This window comes from Saccostrea echinata, unplaced genomic scaffold, assembly GCF_033153115.1.
Source record: "Saccostrea echinata isolate AGI-Se365-2 ecotype Australia unplaced genomic scaffold, CSIRO_AGI_Sech_v1 ptg000050l, whole genome shotgun sequence".
Classification (NCBI taxonomy): domain Eukaryota; kingdom Metazoa; phylum Mollusca; class Bivalvia; order Ostreida; family Ostreidae; genus Saccostrea; species Saccostrea echinata.
This window is the reverse complement of record NW_026889799.1, coordinates 1,462,885-1,489,015: the sequence shown is the minus strand read 5'-3', so window position 1 is coordinate 1,489,015 and position 26,131 is coordinate 1,462,885. Positions and strand designations below refer to the sequence as shown.

The window sequence follows — 26,131 nt, the reverse complement described above, 5'->3', positions numbered from 1 at the left end:
TTACACTATTAGTATATATGAAAGTAATGTTGATAATCTAAATAGTTCTACCGTGTACCCAAATGTAAATTGGGGAGATCCAACAATTCTCGCATTGCAAAAGATATCACGAGGCGATGCAACTGTACTAATTATTACATTACATCAAGTGTTGTTTTTTTAACAATAACACATATTTACACGTTCTAGATATTTAAAGAAATGTAATGTGACTGAATTATTAAAATATGGTTGCGTGCATGTGTATTATTTCTTTAATTATTTTATAATTAATAGTCAAAGTTTATAGGAAAGGAAAACAACGTGCCCCTGAGAGTGTCCTCCCCCCCCCCCCCCCAAAAAAAAGGAAAAAAAAAATCTTTTTTAATAGATTTTGATATAGATTATTTTTTTTGTCCAAAAATTTCTGGTAGGAACCCTCTGTGCTCTTGAGAGCTTCTAATAGGTAAAAAGAAACAAAAAACTAACTTCATTTCCTTCTGGAAAGTACGTGAGAAGGGTCCACATGTTTCAATTCCCGAGAAATTTAGTTTTCTCAATTGTTTAGTTCCCCTTTCATTTGGATGTAGTTTTTTTTCATTTTTTTTTCAGCAGGTTTGATCCACCCTGCCCCAGAAAAATATCTTGATCTGCCCTTGTAAAGACTATAGCATTTCCCATGATTTTTATTACATCGGATTTTATATGCATTATTGCTCTACATGTATGGATGCGTACACATGAGAGACAGAGAGAGAGAAAGAGAGAGAGAATACTTGTATTGAAAATGCAAAAAATAAATTTATCCATAATCTTGAGGTTAGGGTTTTAAGCAATCCTTAAACTATCTTTTAAGATTTTCTCAAAATACAAGAAATTGAATAGTACCAAATTTTAGACTGCCTGCGGAAATTCTCCAATCAGGAAAGGCTTCCGTTACATGCATATAAAACAGGCACGTGGCACCGTTTCTCAGAATGTGTGTATGCGAGGGGGGGGGGCGGGGGACAGTAAAATGATCGACAAGCAAAAGAAAAAGTTAAGGCACTTAAAAATTGGGGGAAATGAAGAAGGAAAACAGGCATTTAAAAAAATCCGTAGTCAGGGGAGGGACAGACTCCATTCATACTTTCATTTTCGGCAGAAAAATATTTCAGTAAAATGTACAATAATGTTGAATGAGACTGGGGGGGGGGGCTAGCCAGTCTTAAAATGATAACAATCCTTATAAAGTCAACCATAAAAGACAGGCCTGTAGAACGCGTGGGTGGGGGGGGGGGGGGGTGCCCCCTCCCACTTTTTTCTGAGCATAATGTTTAACTGTTTAGTATGAAATACACATTGAAAGGTTGACCCCCTCCACTTTTTGTTGCGCTATAGTCAAATCGTCGAAAAAGTTGCCCAACCCCCCAATCCCCAATCACCACCACAAAATTGGATTTTGGAGATTTTTTTATTTTAATTTATTCATATTATTATTATTAATATTATTATAATTTTTTTTTTTGCTTGTCAAAGGTTTTTTTCAGGTAAAGTGTCAATTATTTCTTAGATGCTACGTGTCTGAACTGAAAGACACTCTCAGAAAAGGGGGTAACCCCCCCCCCCCCCGCGCTCCACGTGTGTGTATATTTGTTAATTTGCGTTCTGGTTAAATGGTTTCATGTCGTGTTCTTAATCATTTTCTTACACCAAATTACTCAGTTAAGTTTTTAGATAATCAGCAATCAAATTTTTTTAAAGTGATTTCTTTTTTTTTTAACCCAGTCGCGCAAATACTAATTCCCTTTTTCACTTTTGATATTTTCCCTGACCAAAATCTGATCAGCACGGACTAAGTGTATTTGAGTGCTAGGCTGTACGATGTAGTGACAACGTGTTTACTGTTGAGTTTTATGGAGTTTATTACATTTTTGTGATTCATATTTCAATAAATGGAATACAAGGTGTAAATCACTCGGCATGTGCACATCTTCGAATGGGTACAGTGGTTTATTTCCAGGTATGAATAAGTTTACACGCGTTCGACGTGTTCCTCGATATGCATCAATTGTATTTGAATGCATATGGGCATGCATGGCAAATACCAGAATACGCTGGTTGTTTGTTCCGTTTTTACAATAGATTATTGCAGATTGTTTGTACGAGTTTTACTGTGAATTATTTTCAAGTTTAGTATATTGGTATGCTTTTTAAAAACACGCGCAACTACGGTTTTTTATCCAAACTAGCAATTACAAAAGTATATTATTCAAAACAATAATTATTCATAAATATCTTTATGACTGTATTTATCTGTTATGGTTTTAAAATGTTTTCATCAATTCATGTGTTCCCAAATACTTTACTATCGGAGATGTGCACACCTCGATAGCCAAACCAAAAATTCACTCAAGTGTAACGGGGGCACTGGGGTATATATCGTTACAACAAGACAAGGTATCTGAAAGAAATATGGCGGAATACGGCTAATTGGTATAAACAAGTCGTACATTGATGCAAATGTTGTGTTTTTAAGAATTCATGTCAGCTTTAAGTATTCCGACGACCCGATAATTGGACGGTCCGGTAGTCCGACGGTCCGATGATTTGTGGCCACATAAAAGAGACTGCTGAGAACATCAACACATCATGTTTTGAAAAGACATGAACGTTAATTTGCTTTGACAGTAAGGCAATACCAAGTTTTCTAGAGTACAGTTTGCAAAAGTTTTGGACATTTAAATCTTTGTAATTTAATGTGCCCTTGAATGTAACATGTTTCAAAACACCGGAAATTATCTTTTTAATGCCCAAATCAGATAAATCCAAATCCTTTCTCTACATGATAATTAACTTTGTCAAGCAACATCTTCATCTGCATCGAAAATAAAGAACGGTAACTCCTAATTTATATCTTGCGACAAAAAAATCTTAATTTCTTTGGTTTTAGTTACTGTATATGATATATTCGTACAAACACCATCACACCACTGTTTTGATCTCGTCCCCGGTATCAACCCTCGGATGGTCTCCGCCCGCGCCCTCCGGGCTTGGGTCAATACCAATCGCTCGGGCTGATACCAGGGGTGAGATCAAAACAGCAGTGTGATATTCATTATTTGTGTCGAGTCCATTGCTTTTTACTTTTCTAAGCCATTGATTTAAAACTCATGCTTTCAGTTCTTTGAAAAAAAATAATTGTCATTTATGTTTGTGTGCGGTCGACTCATAATTAACTTTTCCTTCTAGTAGACTTGAATTGGATATTTGTGTACCGTCGATTTGATATATCCTGTTGTGTGGAGTTGACTTGCTATATATTTTGCATTTATTAAAATTTGTTTGTTATGTTGCTGTTGAGTGAAATTTATTGTTAATATGTAGTTTGCTTTTCCGTGTAGTTAATTTCATTCTACTATCGAAGAAATCTCGTGTATTTGATAGCTATCATTTACAAACGAAGGACACAAAGGAAACAGATATCATCATAAGACTGATATCACAGAACATGATCAAGTACATACACCTAATCTCTATGGGAACATAATACAAAATCCTATTTTAAACTACTGCAGCAGTAATAACTTTTAATATCTGTTTACAAAAAATAAGCATCTGGTGTGATTTTTTTTGAGTTTTACTAATGTGTACATTAATAATATTATTATAATCATCATCAGTTTATAGATTAATTTTCCTATTTGAAAGTTCCAAAGCCTGATTAAAACAGAGTCGTGGGGGTGGGTGGGGTGGGGGTGGAGTGGGGGTCTTTTACTTATTGAAGGGATAAAATATTTTTTTTTTATAAGAGGTGTAAAAATGATTTGTTAGATTTTTCCAACATTTTGTTTCTAAAGAGAATAATGCCATCTTTTGGGAGGGAAAGGACAGGTGGTAAAGCCCAGGCTATATATATATATATATATATATATATATATATATATATATATATATATATATATATATATATATATATATATATATATATATATATATATATATATATATATATTCCTGTTTTAACAGGAAGATGCCCATGCCCATGAATCATAATGACATTGTGTATAAAGTACATGTATGCTGTTTCAGAGTTGTGAGATGAATAAGAACTGTGTGTCAGTTTCCGTTTTAACATATTTTTTAAAAAAAAAAACAAAAACAAAAACAAAACAAAACAAAACAGAAAACATGTGCAGTCAAGATTTGAACACTTTTATGGCTCTCTGAGACCATGGAGTATATTCTACTTTATATACTATTGGAGAAATATTGTTTTTGAAGAATTTAATCATTGTCACTGTTTTGTCCATATACTTACTAGTGGGGGGCTGCAGAGTTAGACCTATACTCGGCTTTTAGAGCCTTTAAGCAGTTCGGGATTATTTTTGTGCCTGCACCTACTGCAATAAAGCACCTCGGTTAAAACGGTCTCATCCAATAAAACCGGTCTTCAAGTCCCGCATAGGAATTCAAAAGATTGACATAGAGTCAACTCCTTACCCCACGAATCTAGAGCAGACGCTCTAATTTTAACCGATGCGCCCATAGAAGACAGATTCCGCAGGTCGGGAGTTCGATTCGAATCGGGAGTAAGGTGAGTATCCAAAAATAAATCCTTATTAATCCTCTGCAGTAATCTTTTTTTTTTTTCACATGTATAGTAACATCTACCTGTTTTTTTTTTTGTTTTTTTGTTTTTTTTTTTTTTTACATATCTGTTTCATCATATCCTTCCCTGTGAATTATAATGTCTAACTGAATTTTGCAAAATTTTGGGAAGTGACATATCGCATAATTGCCTCAAAATGCTAATCTACGCTAAAAAAATTAACATTTAGTAAATTTGAGCAGAAGTGTGAAAAATTTGACACTTAAAATGGAAATAAAACATTCTATATAATATTTTTGTGCATCTTTTTCACAATTAAAATGTAAATGGAGATAAATGTTTATTTTTAAAGTAAACTGATGAAATGTTTCACTCGTTGAACCTGAAATTGATGTAAAAATAGAAAGAAAAGGTTTCTTAATGCAATCTACATTTATTGATATTTGGAAATAAATATCAATTGATCATGTTTCAATGTAGGAAGATCATTTAACAACAATAGAAATCTTAAGAAATTGAGAAAGAAAATCTCTGGATCTTCTTTAAAACATAAAAAAGTTATTTTAAAATAGGGTAAGTTCCACAGCTAAAATACCCGAGATTCTCAGGTGCATCGTGCTGTTTCCATTGTTCCATCTTCCTCAATTGTACATGTAAACCGTTGAACATTTTCATTTTCTACTCAAACAGCTATACCAATTTCAACCAATTTTGGTGTATTAGTATATCATCAATCAGGGTTCTCCATCATTTCAGATTTCACTGTGGCGCTAGACTTAAGCGAAGTGCTAATATTCGCGTTCATTTCGCGACCGAATTTGCGAAGGAACCTCGAAATAAATTGAAAGACACGCTGCCCCTATTAATCAATAGTTTAATAAACAAATTAATTAATGGCATTAACTAATTGGAAAAATGATTGATAAATTTAATAATAAAAACAATTAATCAATAAAACATAGTGTAAAACAAAAATTAGGATGTTCCCAAAATATATATATATACTGTGACAAAAGACCCCTCCAAATGCATACGTACCTTTAAATAAATAAAATTATCTGTATACATTTCCATGTAAAAGTACCAGTAATTACAACTTTCTAGCATTTAACCCTAATTTAAAAAATAATATTGTTTACCATCCGTGTTCATTAAAGGACAAACGACATTCTGGTAGGTCACCAGTCATATTTACATCTAGTCTATATATTTGCAATTAATAGTCTGAAGTATCTTAAACTTGTATATTTTGGTGGATGTATTCATTATTTGTTAATTTTTCAACATTACAAAAATACATGAATATTTACGATCGATACAGGTACGACGTTTTGACTCTCAGTGTCAATGCAATTTTATAAACTTACATATAGTTATCCGTAAAACTATTAAAGCAATGGATTAATTGGTATTTTAAAATTCAGTTGTAATTATCGTGAAGTGTGAAAAAATGGCTTGTCGCTTTTCATTAATGTGTCTAGCGAGGTCAGGAATATAATTAATTGTAAAAGTCAAATAGTCGATCTTAATTAGAGCACATTAACAGTTTAGCATTAGAAACTGTAACACGCCTTTACGATACATAATTAAGAGTTTTAGATTATGATTATTTGATTAATATATCAATTTTATATATTTATCATACTGACGACGACGATTTTACTGTGGCGCTAATATTTTAACTGTGGCGTAACTGTGGCGCTAGAAAATTTAACTGTGGCGGGGCCGCCACGTTAAACAGCCCATGGAGAACCCTGATCAATGGATGAAAAATAAAATATATACGAGGGTTGTTCGGAAAGTTCCAAGACTACCGTCATAACTTTTTTTTTTTAAATTAACGTCATAATATATCCAAATTTGGCAGAAATGTTTCAATAGTAAAAATTAATTCAAATGACGTGCGTAAATAAAAATGTCATATCTTGATTTATTTGATTAAGAGATAAAAAATTTAAAAAAAAAATAAATAAATAGAAAAAAAAAAAATCGGATCGCAGTGGAGATTAACATTTAGTAATCTACAATCCATACACCAATTGATATGTCATCCTACATGTATCCTCTAAAAAATGTACCAAAACAGAAAAAATCCCAGATGTTCAAATTAAGAATTGTTATATCGTTTAATATTCCAAATTATGGCTAATAATTTGCTTCGATGAAAAGAAATTAATTTCAGAATATATATATAGTCCCCATTGAAGAGTCAAAAATACACGACGATGGAGAACTTCAAGGAGCACCACTTAACATACATTTTGCATTGTACCCTGAAATCTATAGAGAAAAACTCTTAAAATGATGTAGGAAGCAGGAAATATGTCAAAAGCGAGCCATGTGTGTGTGTGTGTGTGTGTGGCACAGGCGGTATTTTGGTAATAGAGACTGTATCAAACGGGGAAGATCTGTGACAAAACGGATTTTCTATAAAAATCTGATCAAAAGTTTTAAAAGTCAGTAAGTTCATGGTAAGAGATAGGGCACTTGAATTCACAGTTGCTGATCTTGTGAAAGCACTGTTACAAAGTAAAATGATTATAACATTGACAAAGAAAATTACCATAATGGAATAATTGTTAGCAAAATACATTTCGAATAATAAAAGAACGTTTTTAATGAGTGCACTGGTTAAAGGTCATACTGCGAAATGTTTAGGAAGTGTATTATTGAGAAACTTATGGCGTCGTTTTTGACGTTAACTACAATTTAAAAAAAAAACAACAACTTTTTCCCCAGCGAGAAACAGATATAATTAAATTTATAAAAGTTTTTGACGTTTTATAATTAACAATTTATAAAGTTATTTAAAACACATGTTTGCGGGTACGATGAGTTAATCCGCGAATACGATAATACGATATCTTACAACCATTTGGTGCATATTCAATCTATTCTTATCTAATATATGCAATTTCTGATGTTTGTAAATGGATGCGGAAAAATATAATTATCAATTGTATAAACAGAGATCTTCTGTCGCAGGTGATGCCCGAAAAAGATCCTTCAATGATCAAAAGTGTAGCGTACAGTTCGAATTTTGCACGAGAAAGATTTTTCATCGCTTAATGCTTATAAGCGCAGAGTACAGATTAAAATCTGCTGGAAATAAATAGTTCATTACTCTTAATTACAGCTCTTCAGTACAAAATATATCATACTGCTCAGTGGTCAGCATCAAAATTCGCGGTTTTCAACAGGCATTTGCATGGTGGCGTCTCAAAATGAGAGAAAAGTATTCGAAAGGGTGTGTTCCCCGAACGTCTACTGGACTAAACCAACATCTAATTATCACACTCAATTAAGGGGCCCTCTAAGGGGTACAGATAGGATCTACAATTATTTATGAACTAGCTTTACCTGTATTTATTGAAGGAGGAATTCTACAGCAACAATAATGTTTGAAATCTCTTCTGAAACATGGATTCAGCATGGAAATATTGATAAAAGATATTTATTGTTTTAACATGATTTTTTTTTCAGGGGAAATGTAAAAATCTTGAAAATTTTATGCATTAGTTTAAAAAATGCTAAAAATAATGTGTTTTATTTTCATAAATAATTTTTTAGCAAAAATTAAAAAAAAAAGCTTATCTGATTTTTCTTGACATTTTCTATTAAATATTTATATTATCCATTTATTTAGGGCAAACTTTGAACTCTAAAGGATCTTATTTGCAATTAAAACATTCTTTTCATTTTCTCCTAAAAAAACCCCCCAAAAATTCATAAAAATTAATTTAAACTAAATAAATATCAATCTTTCCATACTTAAGCCATATTTCAGAGGAGATGTCTTAAAGATCTGTTAAATGAAATTTCCGTGAACATGTAAGAATAATAAATATTGAAAATAATTTATAATAAATTATTTATTACATGTACATGTACATGAAAAAATATTTAATTGTTTAGTGCCTTCAATTATAGCAAGTATTTAATCAATAAATCTGTGCTTTAGTACACAGTTTTATCAATAAATATAAAATTATTTGATTTTGACTATTTTGTTCAATCAAGGTAACACAGGTAAACTCTACCTGGACCCCTTAGAGAGCCTCTTAATTGAGTGTGATAATTAAATAGTTGTTTTAGCCAGTAGACGTTCGGGGAATAAACCGTATCACCTTCGAAAGAACACATTGGGAAAAATACTTATAAACGCCATTCATTTTCAATACTATACAAAGTATTGTAGTTCTCCGTGTCAGAATTTTTTTGATTCACACCTAAGTACTATAGAGAGATTGGAACTTTTTATATAAGTCAACACCGATATACTACTATAATTCACACAATGTTTTGATAAGCATTATTGAAGAAAAGATGTTAAGAATAATTTTGTAAATAATGTGCATCCTTTTATTTTTTTGCAAAACGGCCCCATTAAGGACTTGAAAGGCTAGCCCCTGAATATCTATTTTCTACATATCACTAAAAGGAAGAAATATTTTTTGAATCGTTGTTGAACGAAAACTCTTTTTTCATTTGATTTCAAGAAATTGTGAATGAAACCTTAAATAAGGAACTCAGAGGGGCCGAAAATCTTTAATCTATAACTCTTTAACGATCAATATTTTGTTATAAATTAGGAAGCAAAAATTTCATCTCAAAAATATATTATAAAAATTAAACGCTATGTTAAGCAAAAGGTAACCATAAAGGACCCGAATGCTAAATATTTGACGCTTTATATCTCGAAAAGGGGACATATTTTGATCAACATTTTTAAACAAAGGATGTTCTGAATAATGTTCTAAACAATGTGTTCTCTTTCAATTTTTGCAAAACGGCCCCATTAAGGGCTTGAAAAACTGTCCCCTAAATATTTCTATTTTACCTATCTCTAAAACGAAAACAAACATCTGAAAAGTTGCTGGACAAAAAGTCTTCAAAATGACCTTTCATTTAAAATCAAGAAAAAGGGACCGATCCCTACAGTTAGGGCCTAAGACGGACCAAAAGCCTTTTATCTATAACTTTAAAGATCAATATTTTGTAATAAGTTATTGATGCAGAAATGTTCATCTTAATGATATGCAACTATATATAGTAAAATGATGATTATACATTACTTAATAAGGGACCAAAAGGGGCAGTATACTCATTCTTTGACGCAATATATCTCGAAAAGGAGAATATTTGGTAGGCAATATTGAATAATATGTCTTCAGAATAATATTCTTATTACATGTAATATTCACCCTTTCAGATTTAAAAAATGGCAACATTCAGACTTGAAAGGGTGGCTCCTAAAATTCTTTTATTCAAATATTTGAAATTTGAAAAAAAAAATGATGATAGATAGATAGATAGAGAGATAGATAGATAGATAGATAGATAGATAGATAGATAGATCACAATGGTCGGTGATAAATATGAAAAATATTCAAACATATAAAAACACGGAGAACGAGTAAAACATACGCGCTTTCATTTCTTCTTTATGATGTTTTCATCATCATCATCATGAAGAAGAAATGGAAGCGCATGTTTTACTCGTTCTCCGTGTTTTTTTCCATATATATATATATATATATATATATATATATATATATATATATATATATATATATATATATATATCGATATTTCTTCGTACGTATCGATATTATGGATATCTCGATATATTGTCCCAGCACTAATAATCATGATACCTATTCGAAAATTAGGGGCCCGCACGGGTCGGAAGATTTTACTGTATATCTTGAATGATCAATATTTTGTTAAAAATCGTTGAAATAAAAATCTTGAATGGATATATCACCTGTTGTAGCTAGTTTATTGTTATACCACGTTTCGTTATTAGGGGTTTTTTGGGACCAAAGCGCTTAATCTTCTCTTTTCTGTCTAAAAATCTGAATATCTTAATGTCAACGCCAAAATCTTATATCATCTGATCAAATAAAAAAATATATACATGTATCATCTACTTATATTTTTTCCTTTCTTCTTCTTATTACTTATACTAGTAGTACAAGATTAATCGTTTAAATTTGTACATGTTTATTCAATTTAAATCTTTACTTCACCATTTTCTTTTATCACTACTTAATTTTGTAAAAATAATTGATCAACAATATCCCGCTACTGTCGTATATTTTTCTCTTGTTATTTTACCAGTGATTCGGCGTCCACGGTCATTACATTTAGGTCGATTATCTATCCCTCCGCTACTGTACTCTGTTTATATAGATACTTAATTGTACGCAAGTACAAAATGTCGTTTGATATCTTAGAAGTCAAATCGCAAGAAGAATCACAAGTACCCGGTAGAACAGTAGATATAATGTGTATCCCAGCACCATTAAAGCACATAATTCTATTTCGTGAGTCTTGCTACTCGCAATATTACGCGATGATTAATTCCTCACGTATTCAAGATTATACAGTATTGATATTTTACCCGGTGTTCTTTTCTGTATAAATTGGTCAGGATTGAATTTTAATCCAATCAGCAGTTCTTGTGAAAATTGATCGGGAGGCCCGGGTTGCATTCTCGTTCATCGCGCCGCGTCAAACCTAAGACGTTTACATACTATCAGGTAGTGACTGTTCCTTCGCCAGCCGCCTGGTATTTAAAGTTAATTTCGCGGTACGTGTTTCGATTGAGACCTTAAAAAAGGTCCCGTTTTACGGTAGCCGTTAGCACGATAAAGATTCCTCTATGATCAATGACACTGAGAGCCTATACCCCGTATTACGGTAGGCGTTGGCACGTTAAATAACCCTCACTGCTCAATGGCCCTGCATGAGTGCCGAGTAAAGGTCTAAATTTGAAGCCCTTATCCGAAATAAGGTGGCGTCTCTAAAAGAGTGGAAAATTCTCGAACAGGACGTAAAACAACATACACTCAATTAATCAATCATTTCAGGTCATATCCCAAAGACCCTGACTGTCATTTCTGATGCTTGGCACTTGGGGGAAAGGAACATTCACTATCTACGGTACGCTCTTTGATACGGCACTGAGAACGAGGATTGAACACAGACCTCTCTGAAGCGAACATCCCGCCATTAGCCTACTTTGACCTGTAAAAATGACCCTAAACCAGGAATCAACCAAAATCGTTTATGATGGAATGAGAAATTCCTAAATTAAAATCAGTTTTAATTTTGGGGAAAAGAAAACTTATGTATTATCAAAACTTATGTATTATTAAAAAAGTGAATTATTTTTATACATAAAAAAATGATGCTCATGCGTGAGAGAGATAGCAGTATAATTTTGCTGCAACAAATAAATTCAATGTTGTGTGTCTATTCATGAAAAGGCATCTTCCTTATATAACTTTAATGCTTTTGGGAGCGAAAGGTGAACAGTGAAAAGTGAACACAGCTCGATCAGCTCTCACAGGACTCATTATTCTAGGTCAGCACCCATTAGTTCAAAAAGATCATGAGAGGTGTATTTAATATTTAAATATTGTACATCTTGGGATGTAAATATAACGTACGTAAATATAATGTGAAACTACCTTAGATTGTTAGAAAGTTAGAGCTTGTCTTTACCATGTTTGTCAGAAAATTTAAGCTTGTTATTACAATGTATGAAAATAAATTGGCCTCCGTTATTAGCTTTAGTATAAGGACAACGTTTTCAGTTCTTAGTTTTTTTGACACAGACAATTACATGTATGTTTATAAATGACGACCCTATAGTATTTAGATTCAATGTGTTACTCAAGCAAACGGGACCATCTTTCCAAGTTGGCTCTCATGTGTAAAAAAAGTTTTCCAAATGTCTACGTCAGTCTGTGTATATTCTACATTTAAACTTTACTTTAAAAGAACAGCTGAAATTAGAAGAGATACAACTAAATTATCATTATGATCAGAAAACCCCATAATGCTGTAACGAGTAAAACCCCATAATGCTGTAACGAGTAAAACCCCATAATGCTGTAATGAGTAAAACCCCATAATGCTGTAACGAGTAAAACCCCATAATGCTGTAACGAGTAAAACCCCATAATGCTGTAATGAGTGAAACCATATTGCTTCAAAGATAAAATAAAAAGTGCTTCCAGAAGGTGGCATTGACACGACTTTTTAGTGCACATAACACATGCTCTGTGGCGGCAATTGCCGTAATGCCTTTTAGCATACTTGATTCTGATAGCATTTGGCATAGCCAAACCAATGCAAATAGGGTAAACCTCGGTACCCTCATAGAATCAAGCAAACTGGCTCATGGAAATTTATAAAAATATTGTATTTCTATCGTAAAATATTTCCTAGCATAGATCAAAAGGACTAAAAAGGACTACCTCTATGCAAATATGAAGCTTGTGACGGTACAAATTGTCGTTTTGTACATATTGTTGTCGGCGACAATATGTACCTACCCTCAGGGAACATACTGTCGCCGTCGACTATATGTACCGAAACGAGCCTTTTTTTCCTCCTGCATAATGGACGAAAAAATGTACAGTCACACTCATCGGCACATTTTGTCGTTGGCGACAATATGTACTGTTAACATGTTTGCACATATTGTAGCCAATATATTTGGTAAAGAATATTCACTAAGATCAGAGAGAGAGAGAGAGAGAGAGAGAGAGAGAGAGAGAGATACAGAGAGAGAGAGATAGACAAAGTTTATGGCAGATATAAATGTATACGTAAACAAGTTGTATTGAATTATCATTACTCGCAATACTGTATGGAGAGGTATGGTCAGATAAAAGTGTCCAGGATTAATGTACACCGCTATTATATGCCAAGATACCATAATTCTTGATATATTTGATAAATACACTTTTATTTCATTTTCATTATACATGTATATACAAGGATATTGTAGTAGTAATAATTATCTAGAATTTTTTTTGCGTTATTCTTAGTTTTACGTGGTGAATTTGTCCGTCAAATTCTAATTCTTGGCCAACCGTGAGTTTTCCTCTTATTGTTGATCCCCGGTTCATAAAACCTCAAACACACAAACACGAGTTACAACTTTTGTACTTTTATATGGAATCAGCATGGAATAAACTTTTACATGAGTTTGGGAACTATCAGCATCGAAGGTCTGATTCCAACTGACTATAAATTTTCACAACAAAACATACATATTGAACAATGATAGAACAAAATAAAAGGATTAACAGTAAGTATTAAGAAATCAAGTTTTAAACAATTATTGCGCGAATGATGAGAATTTAGCGACATGTATATAATAGAATTAAAGTAGATGAAAGATTAAGTGTCAATAAATATAAACAGAAGTCAATTAAGGGATTAATTTTTCATCTCTGACTGTGCCTCGGGTGGGATTAAGGCTGAGCGGAATTTATAGAATTTAACACATTTGCGGAAATGTACGAAAAGTTTTAATAACAATTTACACAAAGTCCGAAAAGATAATTCACATAGTAATTTATGATAATTCCAAAAAGGTCATATTTTACACCGTAACATTACACATGCGCCGACATAATTGTGGTTGGGATCAACATTTTTAGCTCACCTGAGCTGAAAGTTCAAATGAGCTTTTCTGATCACGTTTTGTCTGTGGTACGTCTGACCGTCCCTCCGTAAACTTTTCACATTTTCAGCTTCTTCTCGTAAACTACTGGCCAATTTCAACCAAACTTGCCACAAAGCATTATTGCATAATGGGGATTCAAGTTTGGTCAAATAAAAGCCCATGCTTTCCTTCTAGGGAAGATAATTAAGCATTAATGAAAATTTAGTGGCATCTTTTAAAAATCTGAAGAACCACTGTGCAAGAAAAATTGGAACTTATGTGAAAGCTTCATTATTAAGTGTAGATTTAATTTTATTCAGACCATGACCTTCGGAGGAAGGGTTGGTCTACAATAAATATCCAAAGTTTTACATAAAAATATATAGCAAAAAATCTTTCAAAATCTTCTTCTCAAGAACTGCTGGGCCAGAAGAGTTGATGCATATGTGAAAGCTTTATTACAAAGTGTAAATTCAAGTTTGTTCAAATCATGGCCCCCACACAGGTAGGATGGGACCAAAGTGGTCGGTCAAAGTTTTACATAGGAAAGTATACGAAAAGCATTTAAAAATCTTCCCAAGAACAACAATCTAATGATTGGTGATGACTATATGGAAGCGCCCTCAAGTAGTATAGATTCAAATTTCTTCAAATTATGCTCCCCCGGGCTAGGGTGGGGCCACAATGGACGATCAAAGTTTTATATAGGAATGCATAGGAAAATTCTTTAACGAGGTTGGATCCTGATATTTAAAGTCTTAAACTTTTTTGTCAAATATATTTTAAGTTTCTACACACCTAGCTTAATTAAAAATCAAAACAAAAAATGGGGGTCAATATGCTTCTTTTGGCGCTACAGTACATTTAATACGACCTTTTACCACTGAAATTTGTGTCTTAATTAAAGAATCACATCTTCGACGTTTTCCCTCCAATGTTTTTATCCAAGTAAATCAATGAACAAAATAAACTATTAGTCTATTTAAAAAAAAGACACATGAAAATTGTAACTAAGAAAAAGGTTTTAAATTGCTTCTCATAATCAATTATCTGACCTTTCAGCACTCACAAAATATGATTTTTCTGGCATTAAAAATTCAACAAGCAAGAAAATTATTTTAAAAGCTTAAAGTTTTGCTGAATTTAAGCAGATTGATCAAAGTTATCTTATATATTCAGAAACGAAAAACAAAGGTGGGGATTTATGATGTAAATTTTTAGATATTACTAAAAAAGTGTTAATTTCATGTAAAAATGTGCTCAATTTTTTCCTGGACTTTCAGAATATATTAACTATATTTGTCACAATATATATATATTATTATAACAGTAACTTGATCCGAGGAGCCGTATCACGTCGAGTTGACAGGCGCGGATCATCAGATCAAACGAGACGCGAAGCGTCGAGTTTGATCTGATGATCCGCGCCTGTCAACGAGACGTGATACGGCTCTTCGGATCAAGTTACTGTTATAATGATAAATTTATTATATACCCCTTTACAACTAGCAAAGTATAATAAAAGGAAACTTTTTGGATCAATTACATAACTTTTATCCATTAAACAAACCATTTTGTCAAGGAACTCTTTGATGCGCGAGAATAAAAACGTCATTTATCTGTGTACTACGTCATCAGTTTCAGAGAGGGGTGATATGGATTCAGAAAACCACAGTGTGGTGATCTGGAAAGTCGGATCACACTCTGTAAAATTAACAGTAACAAAAACAAGGAAATTGATGGGTATATAATAAAATGAAAGAATTCATGAGAAATAATTCAATAAATATTTCAGATCCTGCATAAAACATTTCACTGCAAAAAAAAAAAAAAAAAAAAAAAAAAAAAAAAAAAAAAAAAAAAAACAACAGATCTGTGTGCAACCAGCATGGAAAAATAGGAATCTAAACTTAACAGTACTGTATGAAAAAAAAACAAACATAAAAAAAAAACAAAACAAAAAACAAAAACAAAATTTTTAAGAAACAATATCTGTTGGGCGACAATATGTGCAATGAAGGTAGGTTACATAATGTCGCCAGCGAAAAACCTTCCGTCACAAAATATAGTTCCTGGCTTAATCCTATTTGGATGGAATTTAATCGAGGTTTTTTCGCTGGATATAGTTTAATTTGAATTGTACAATCTAGATTTAATGTTAGAACTTAAAAATGATGCAGACTTTATAAGAAATAAAGGTCCAGATCAAAATATGATCAAAATCTCGGGATCGAACCTCCTTAAAATCTTCTTCTCAAGAACAGCAAAGCAATAATTTTTAATGTTTATATGGAAGCATTGTCATGTATTGTCTTGTGACATGTACCGATGGACGACAATATTTGCAGTGAGGATAGGTACACATTGTCGCCGGCGACAATATGAACAGGACGACAATATGTGCCGTCAGAAGCGCGTTGCATGAAATAGCATACGAAACACGTCAGTGTGATTTACACACCAATTACATTTACAAAACAAACCCCCCCCCCTCCCCAAAAAAAAAAAAATAATTAAAAAAAAAAACAAACAAACATACAAAAACAAAAGCAAAAAACAAAAATAATATCTGTGGGGCGACAATGTGTGCAGTGAAGGTAGGTTACATAATGTCGCCAGCGACAATATGTGCATGTGTTACTTTTCAGCCGGCGACAATATGTACTGATAAATGACATTATGTGAAGTGAAGGTAGGTACATAAAGTTGCCGACGACAACATGTACTGTCACAAAGCTTCACGTCTTGAAACAAACAACTTTCAAGATTACTATGATAATCTCTAAGGACTCCATATTGAAGCCGGCCGGGCCTATCAATTTTTTCTTGATCAGTCGGCTCATCCGGCTTGATGCGCGGACATTACCGGATCAGAATCAAGTATGCTGCCGGTCATCGCTGGTTTACCCGGGCGCGCTGGATCGTCAGAACTGATATAAGTGATAACTTCGGATTGTCAGTTTTATTTTAAAATGCTACTATAAGTGACAATACCTTTATAGTGTTGGATTATTAGCTTTTGAAACGGATTGCTGTAATAAATTTAGTCAACTTTACGATTTATTGTTTTGTTTAGTAGAAATTAATATGTATTGCTTAATTTGAATTAAGTTCTAAATAAAGTGCAGTGGTAAAGCTTTAAATCTCTCGCGTGATCTCGATACAGACGTATGCCGATGGACAAATAAAAAATAACTACGCATACAACGATACATACCAAGTAGAAGTTCGACTGTAATTCCCCGAAGTATATGTCAGTATTAGAGATCAGATGAAGATTGCAAAGCAGTACCCGGAATTCAATCTTTAAAAGTGATGTAGCAACAAAACATAACTCTCATCAATGGGTAGTGATATCTAATTCTGACATATACTTCGGAATTAACATTAAAAGGTTTTGTGAACACGATTACCCTCCATACAGATATATATATATATATATATATATATATATATATATATATATATATATATATATATATATATATATATATATATATATATATATATATATATATATATTAGGGATGGCAATCGATTACAGAATTGCTAATCTGTTAATCGCAAGACTTTCCGACCGATTAATCGCGGATAATCGGTTCCAAATACACATCTTTTCTTAAGTAAATCCATTCATATACACAAGGAGACCAAAACAGAAGTTAGAAGTTAGAAACTTTCTATTTATTTTCTTCGTTTGGATGTACATCTATTTTCCCTCAGTTTCAAAAGACGAGAAAAAATAAGAAAAACCATGAAACTTGCTTCCGAAATCAGACACGAATTTTCCAGTCTCTATGTCAAACAAGTTCATTCCGCATTGTCATCATAATCAAAACTATGCTTGAACTTCCAATTGTTTACAATTCTTCTTCTAATGACATAATCTAATAGACAGCGACAAAAGATAGACATACTAATTCACAGTGCTCAACGGCGATTTATTTATTATCATCAAAGAATTACGGGACAGTCGGGGTAACGACATGAGTATTAATTAACACTTCCCTAACTGACCAATTACCCTCTCAATCCGTAGAGCCATAATTACCGCCAATTTAGCTTGATAATAAGATTTGTACAACGCTAAGTTATCAACTTTTTATGCAGAGGTTTCTTTTTTAAAAAAATGATTTTTTTAAAATGCGCTAAAAGTTGCATATATATTTTATTTTTTCCGACTAACCGATTACGGATTTTCTAACCGATTACAATCGATCGGTTAACAGGTTACAAATTGCCATCCCATATATATATATATATATATATATATATATATATATATATATATATATATATATATATATATATATATATATATATATATATAAATTCGAGTAAAAGATAATTCCATCATTTATTCATTTATCTATATATTAATTAATTAATTAATTTAATAATAATTTTTATTTATTTATTTCTGTTTGTGTTTTTCTTTGGAAACATTTGTATCTGCAAGTTATTACCCGCACTTCGTCAAATATTTAAATCGAATCTATTTTTAGTGTGAAGTTGACACAAGTAGCGTCCTAACATTTGCAGTGCATTATGGAGATTTTCAGCTTGAGGGATGGGAAGACAGCCAAAGACACAGTTATCTGACATTCACAGCAATTCTTGTAAGCAATAAATTCTGTAACTTACAAGGAAACAAAAGAAGAGAGTTAAAATAATAATGTAAGTACATGTGCCTTTTTAAATTATTTTTTTCTTTTCTATTTCCACCTAATTTTAAATTTTGTTTAAATGTTTTCTTCCTTATGTTATGTCAACTTAAGGAAACAAAATATGGATGTTAAACATTCATTTGGGCATACAAGTTGCTTGCCGTATTTTTTATGGACACAGTCATTTTCAGAGTACTTAGTGTAACTTTGTCTCAACATGCGTATTATTCAGCTGAAATCATATATTGAAACTTTTAGACTGATTCTCTTTATTGATGTAGATAAACCGGGGACAGTTACAGTGTAATAGGTTCTTCGAAATCGAATTCGTTATGAAGCAAAATGTTCGTAAAATTCATGATAGTTGATTTAAGCATCGAATTTAAAGGATTTACGGTCGGTGTTACTTTTTAATATGTACTTCATGAAAAAAGGTACTGGAAACCACAGATCTGTTGCTTATAGGCCACAGACAGGAAAATCTACTACTATTGTACTATAAAAATCACGCAAATGGCATCTCTTTTTCAAAACGGTGGTGGTGGTGGGAAGGAGATGGGGAGGGTTAACTGGAAAAAAAAAATCAAAGTACTGAAAGTACTGAAGGGAGTTGAATCATATTCAACATTTGTTCAATGTGACTGCATTTTAATCCTGTTCACCTCTTTTCAAAGTATAAACAACATATACACTACATGTCTGGTATAAGAGTTATGAACGAAAGAGATAAAGTAAGTCAATGTCCCTGATTTTTGTGATGAAAATCAATGGCATACAGGTATCTTTTGTCTGGAAATTCTGTACAAGTTTAGTTGAAAGTGCAAAGTTTTTAATTCGTCATGAAATTAAGAAAAAGACAGAAAAGTAGAATTTGCAGCAGAAAGAAATTATATATTTAAAACTCCCAATAAATGGTAAAGTATATAGTTTCATACTGTATTCAGATATTTGTATTAATGACTGACTTGGTTTAACTTATGACTGACATTCTCAAATTGTGTAAATACTGTCCCTTGCAGGCAGCAGCAGATTGATTTTTATTTTAGTTAGTACTTTTTTTCTGTCAAAGAAACGCGCTGTTTCTATGAGATGAAGGATTGTACATGTATTATCATTCTTTGAGGGGGAAAAAAAAACGGGGAAAGCTTCTTCTTACATTTCGATCTATGGAATATGATCACATGTTCCGATTGGACTCTTTGTTAGAATATTTAGTCAATTATGCATCGGATACCTTAAACTCTCCTCTCTGTTTATAGGTCTTTGTTTTTCTGTGATTCATATAAAACCATCCTAGTTTTTGATCAAAGAATTGAGGTCTCTTACACTCGTATGAGATTGGTGTAAACTCCTTGTCAATTCCATCTGATGGAATGCAGATTTCCTTGTAACATATGTAATACAAATCTTGAAAGATCTTGTGTGATACTGTGTTTTTTTTTTCCTTTTGTTTGTACACACTCATTTTAATCTTTTCCTTTTAAAAGATCTGAGATTCAGGTATTTTTCAGAAGCTAAAAATAAATCAAATTTTAATTGATTGAAACAATAAATTAGACGCAATAATTCTCCAGCACATTTCCTATTATTAACCATTTAGAGATAGAACTTAGTTAGAGATGTTGTTTGTATCTTTTATTCTATTTTTTTTTACATAACACATCTATAGAACAAGGTACAAATTCATATGCATTAAGGATGGATTCTTCTCATATTTCTTATAATGGCAGAATCTTGATTTTCTGAATACTCAATATTCAGACTGTTTACACTCTTTTAACATCCAAAAACTTTGGTGTCATCGGCCTTGATTTTCAGTCAATGTCATTTGAAAGTCAGTCCTAAAAATAGTACTTTTACACAGAGAAGTTTTGAAATTTATGCATATGAATAAATTTTGCTGACTGAAAAAATATCTTTCACAATAAAATTAAAGTTGTAACTTATTTTTGATGACTAATTCATATGAAATGAGCTGGTGAAAAGATAACATGAAATCCTTTATATTCAATAAATATATTTAATCCGAATTTCCTCGATATTTTTTCAAAATTCTCAGTTTTTATGAATTCACATGAAATTTCATCTCAATTTTTACAATTGACCATATAATGTCAAATATTTAGATTTTTGTCTGATGAATATTCAAAGGTTCAAGATTAATTTACAAGGTAAAAAAGATATAGTAATCAGGCAAATTATCGAAAAAAAAATTAGCCCGAATTTGCTCTATACATTCTGAAATCTTCATTTTACAGAGTGTTTTAAATGTCTATAAAAAAGATTTTTAATCCCCAAAAACATATCAATTTGTTGTAATTGTGACATAAATACATTCATTTCTCCCAGTTATACATTCTATTTTTATGGTATTTTACACTAATGATATTCAAAATATTCATTTCGAATTTCCTCTGTCATTTTATTCTTATGAATATTATGTTTGACAATTTTATAAAATACATCAATTTTCTAGTGGCAATTACAGAAAAATTATTATCACATACATTCTTCACATGCACAGGATTAATTAATTCAAAGCAACTTAACCTTTAATATAACCAGGAATAAATAATAAACCTTCCAAAAAGTTATGAGAAAAATCATACATAAAATTTTCATAGAATAGAAAAGATTTCAATACATTATTTATGACATAAACATGAAATCAATATACATGTATAGTGAACATGCCATTCAAAGCTTAATATATGAATATCAGAGGGACTAATATATATGCCTATACATGTATATGTAGTTATATACATATAGGTCCCTGGTATTATGTTATTATTGGATATTTTACATTTGTAAACTGAGTTTTGAAAACAACAAGCAAATTCAAAGAATTGTGGTCCCCTGCTTTCGATGACTTAGTGGATGGGATGCCATTATTTATGGCATATTTTAACTGTCTTGTTTGTTTGTCCTGTCTTATCTGTGCATCATACAAAAAAACATAAATTATTGAATTAATAACAGTTATGGCAAAGACTATAGCTTCTCAAAACTACACATCAAACTTCAAGATCAAGGTCATGAGGTCAAATATCATAATAAAATCCTAAAGATCTTCTCACAAGTGATGCACATGTAAAAAAAAAAATATCAGAAACCAGAGTATACAATCAGAAAGGTCTTGAAACAGGTAATGCACATGTCAAATGTAAATGCCATCTCTTCTCTCAATCAAATGTTATTAGCAATGATAAACTTTTTAAAAATTAGGTCAAACTTCAAGGTCAAGGTCATGGGATTAAAAATCATAGTACATTTGGAAATGCTTGTCACAGGTAATGCACTTGTCAAATATGAATGCCCTATCTTTGCTCCTTCAAAAGTTAGCAAACTGATGAAATGTTTGAAAATTAGGTCAAACTGGAAGGTCAAGGTCACGGGGTCAAATATCATAGCATATTCAGAAACATTTTGACACATGAAGACCCTATCATATGTCATTCAATAGTAATCACCAAATATAAAATTTTTGAAATTTAGGTCAAACATGAAGGTCAAGGTAAAGGGGTCAAAAATTATAGCATGCTTGGAAACACTTTGTCACTACTAATGCACATGTTAAATATGAAAGGCCTAACTATTCTAATTCAAAAGTTATAAGCAAAGATAAAAATTTTGAAAAGTAGGTCAAACTTCAAGGTAATGGTCATTGGGTCAAAAATCATAGTACACTTGGAAAGGTATTCCTACAGGTTAATGTTCATATTTAATATGAAAGCCCTATCTTTTCTCATTTAAATTTAATGACCAATTTAAAGAAATGTCAATTTTCTTAAAAGTAGGTCAAACTTCAAGGTCAAGGTCACGGGGTCAAAAGTCATAGTATAATTTCGAAAGGTCTTGTCACAGGTAATAAACAGGCATAATATGAAAGTCCTATCTTTTCTCATTCAAAAGTTATGACCAATTTAAGGTAATGTTAATTTTTTTGAAAAGTAGGTCAAACTTCAAGGCCAAGGCCACGGGGTCAAAATTCACAGTATATTTGGAAAGGTCTTGTTACAGGTAATGTACATGTGAAATACAAAAGCCCAATCTCTTCTCACTCAAAAGTTATGGCCAAAGTTAAAGTTTTTGTGACAGACAGCCCGACAGATGAATGACATTTAATGTCCCCTCTCTTTCGCGAAAGCGAGGGACAATAAATACCTACACACATTTATTAGTATATAGTTTGTTCAGCACCAATACATATAACCCCTCATTGTGATCACATATTGCGTAAAATTTGCTGGAGTTTTAAGATAACAAAAAAGCCATCTATAACAATCAAATGCCCTTTGACATCTTTGCCTGAAAATGACATCCTTGAACTTTGTAACAATAATATGCATGCAGCTATCAAACTTAATTTCACATTTAGATGCAAAATACTTATTCAAGGATGAAATTTCTTTTTAAGAATTTGTAGCACAAACATTTATTGATCAGTGTCAATAACTTATATTGAAATGAATTAAAAATTACCTCTTGAGGGTTTCTACTGCAAGTACATGTATGTAGTTCATTTGTAAAAATCTAAATTTTAACCCGGCCACTACCAGCAATTTTGTTCGGCATGCTCTTGCTTAAAATCACCCTTTAACTAAATGATCTAAAGCAGGCACATTTTTATGTATTCCATAACTGTATTTTAAGATTTTAACTGTATTTGAAAATGTAAAGCAACTGAATACATAGAGCTAGGTATATATCATTTACAAGTTGTTGTAATGCCAGTACATGTAAATCTTCACATTGTAATCTAATGAAAGATAATGCTTGAAAAATTCACTCTGGGAGTAAGATTTCAAATCTGAATCAAAGATTTTGTAAAGTAATCACTTTCTACAAAGTGTGCACTGTATCGGGTACTTGGGAATCAAATAATTAAACATTATATAATTATAAATAAAACTATTTTTGACTGAAAGTTTCTAAAAAAAATCAAGAATGGAATCATGCAACAAGCAGCAGTGACTATGATAACATGCATTGACTTCCACATTTCTACAAAAAACATTTCTTTGATCAGATAAATATGTAATTCCTGCTTCTGATCTGTGATATATTCTGAGAAAATCTCTTTTCCACAGACAGCCATTATTCATTTGATGTGAGAATTTCTTGCTGAACATGTGTCCACCTGATGAAAGTCCAAATTTTTTGTTGACCTATAATTTAAAAAAAGTAATATATTTTACATAGCAACACAGATGCTGCATTACATGATAGTTAGATAAAGTTGTGTCCATATTTCTTATACATGTACCTCAATAGTCCATCTGCCAGCACTCCTTGCTCAATCATCCTGCATTCTGACCTCCAGTCTTTTTTCTAGTCTAGGGTAAAGTAGGGTTGATTTTCTCCTAAGAATTAAACGTGAACATCCCTTAGACTATTTTTTTAAATAAATGGAAATTGATTATAAGATTAAACAACTTATCTCATCTGTATTTCATTTATTGATTTAAATGAATGAAGATATTTTAATAGATTCTACCATATGCATAATGTCTTATATTATAATGTATTGGATATAAATAAATAGACATTTTTTATCCTAAAAGTACAGAAAAGTAAAAAAAAAAAACAACAATAATATAAATAGTTTTTTAACAATAATGTTTCATTTTGCTCTATTTATTAGACAATTGCGTGTTTCAATATTATTGATATTTCCACATACAATATCAAGTTATTTTTCCGTTTGATTTGTACCCAAGCGGGACACCTTACTTTTCTAATAACTTGATGATTGTTGTGTCTTGAACAAAGTAGGCTAGTTAAAAATATAAAATTTGTTGTAATCATATACAAAAAATGCTATTTTTGTGAATTATTATTCATAAACCTGACGAACACACGAAATATATCCTCTTCAAATGTTGACAAGTCGCGGGAATAAGCAGACGAAATATTGATAACAGGACTATAATTTCCGTGCGAATTCCCATAAATCAATACAAACCAGCATGTAATTGAATTCAATTTCAAAATCATAAAAATCTTCAGACATATATAACTAACTTACATGCTCACTGCACACGACATGACTTCAGACGAGGCAACGTGGATCTGCAATCTTGCACATGTTTGTGACCTTCAAGTTCAAGCTTCCCTTTTGGCTGATCGGAATTTCCCGGGCATAAATAACTATGATTTAATTTGTCATAACTGTCCCTGGGCTTCTGCAATGCTTCGATAATGTTCACAGTTTGTAGATTTTACAAAACAACCCTCTCGGGGTTTTCTACGGAAAATGATCTGTATATGTTGACATTCGCTACCGAACTGCGAATATTATGGCGATTGTCGCAAATCAAAGAAAATATTACGAAAAATTTATTAATTTTAAAAGAAATAGATTCAACATTACTAAAACTGACAAATTAACTAATAGTTTTTCCTTCAGTATAATTAAATATGAATTTTGCATTTTACGACTTGCATAATTTATGGAGACCCATTGACGACGTAAAATGCTGACAAGAATCCATCCTTAAATGTGTTTCAATGCAGCAGACAGAGTAGGCAGAGTAGCAGCATTTTTTTTGAAGGATCATGCATTCTTCAAAACCAGCCGTCACGACAGCGCTCGCTCCGTGATCGGTAGGTTGTGTGTTCGAATCACAGCCGCGACTGACTTAACTGGATAAAAAAAGGTAGCAACTGTTCCTTCCACAAGCGCTTTGAAGTTGCAGGTCCTTGGGGTTAGACTTTAAAAACCGAGGCCCGGTGTCACGTTAGGTGTTGACACGAAAAAGAACCCTGACTGCACAACGGCTCTGAGCGCCGAGTAAAGGTCTAAATTTGAAGCCCTTCACCTGTATATGGTGACGTCTCTTTATTGGTGAAAAATTCTCGAATGGGACGTAATGCAACAATCAATAAATCAAACCTGCTATCAATACTCTCAGTACTTTGACACTGCCTTATAGGCAACTAGTTACATGTAATTGTAAATTTTAGTTTTAATTTTATTTTGACACAGAAATTATGTCTCTTATTTATATGTTCAATCAGAGGTGAAGTCTGTATAAATCTGTTTACAAGTAAGTTACTACTAATTAGGTCACAATACTCTTGCAGTGGGGATCCAGCGAACAATATATACAAGTATATTTATTAGAAGGTGCTTATTCTTAGAATAGGTGCCAATTGACGACAATATGTGCTTTTAGGATAAATGAATATTGTTGCCGACGACAATATATACAAAACGACAATATCCCAGAAGTTAATGTTAAAATATGTCACAAACCGGGATAACCCTTTTCTGTATGGGTCTATATATTGATAGACTTAGATATGTTCATGTACAGGCAAATATGTTGCAAAAAATGAAACTAGCAGTTCTGCTGATACGTTTAAGGTTAGTTTAATGATTAATAAATGAAATTCATTTTACCAATTGTTGAACTCACA

At 32.1% G+C, this 26,131-nt stretch overlaps 1 protein-coding gene and 1 long non-coding RNA gene across 2 annotated transcripts in view; one reads left to right on the top strand and one right to left on the bottom strand.

The window, feature by feature from the left end:
* Positions 1 to 26,131, top strand: part of LOC133203371 (uncharacterized) — a 284,718-nt gene that overhangs the window by 53,388 nt on the left and 205,199 nt on the right. The window lies entirely within an intron of this gene.
* Positions 23,813 to 25,026, bottom strand: LOC133203418 (uncharacterized). The gene is made up of 3 exons (XR_009723413.1): positions 24,738 to 25,026; positions 23,976 to 24,072; positions 23,813 to 23,877 (listed from the first exon to the last, which is right to left on the bottom strand). It is a non-coding gene; the product is annotated as an uncharacterized LOC133203418 (long non-coding RNA).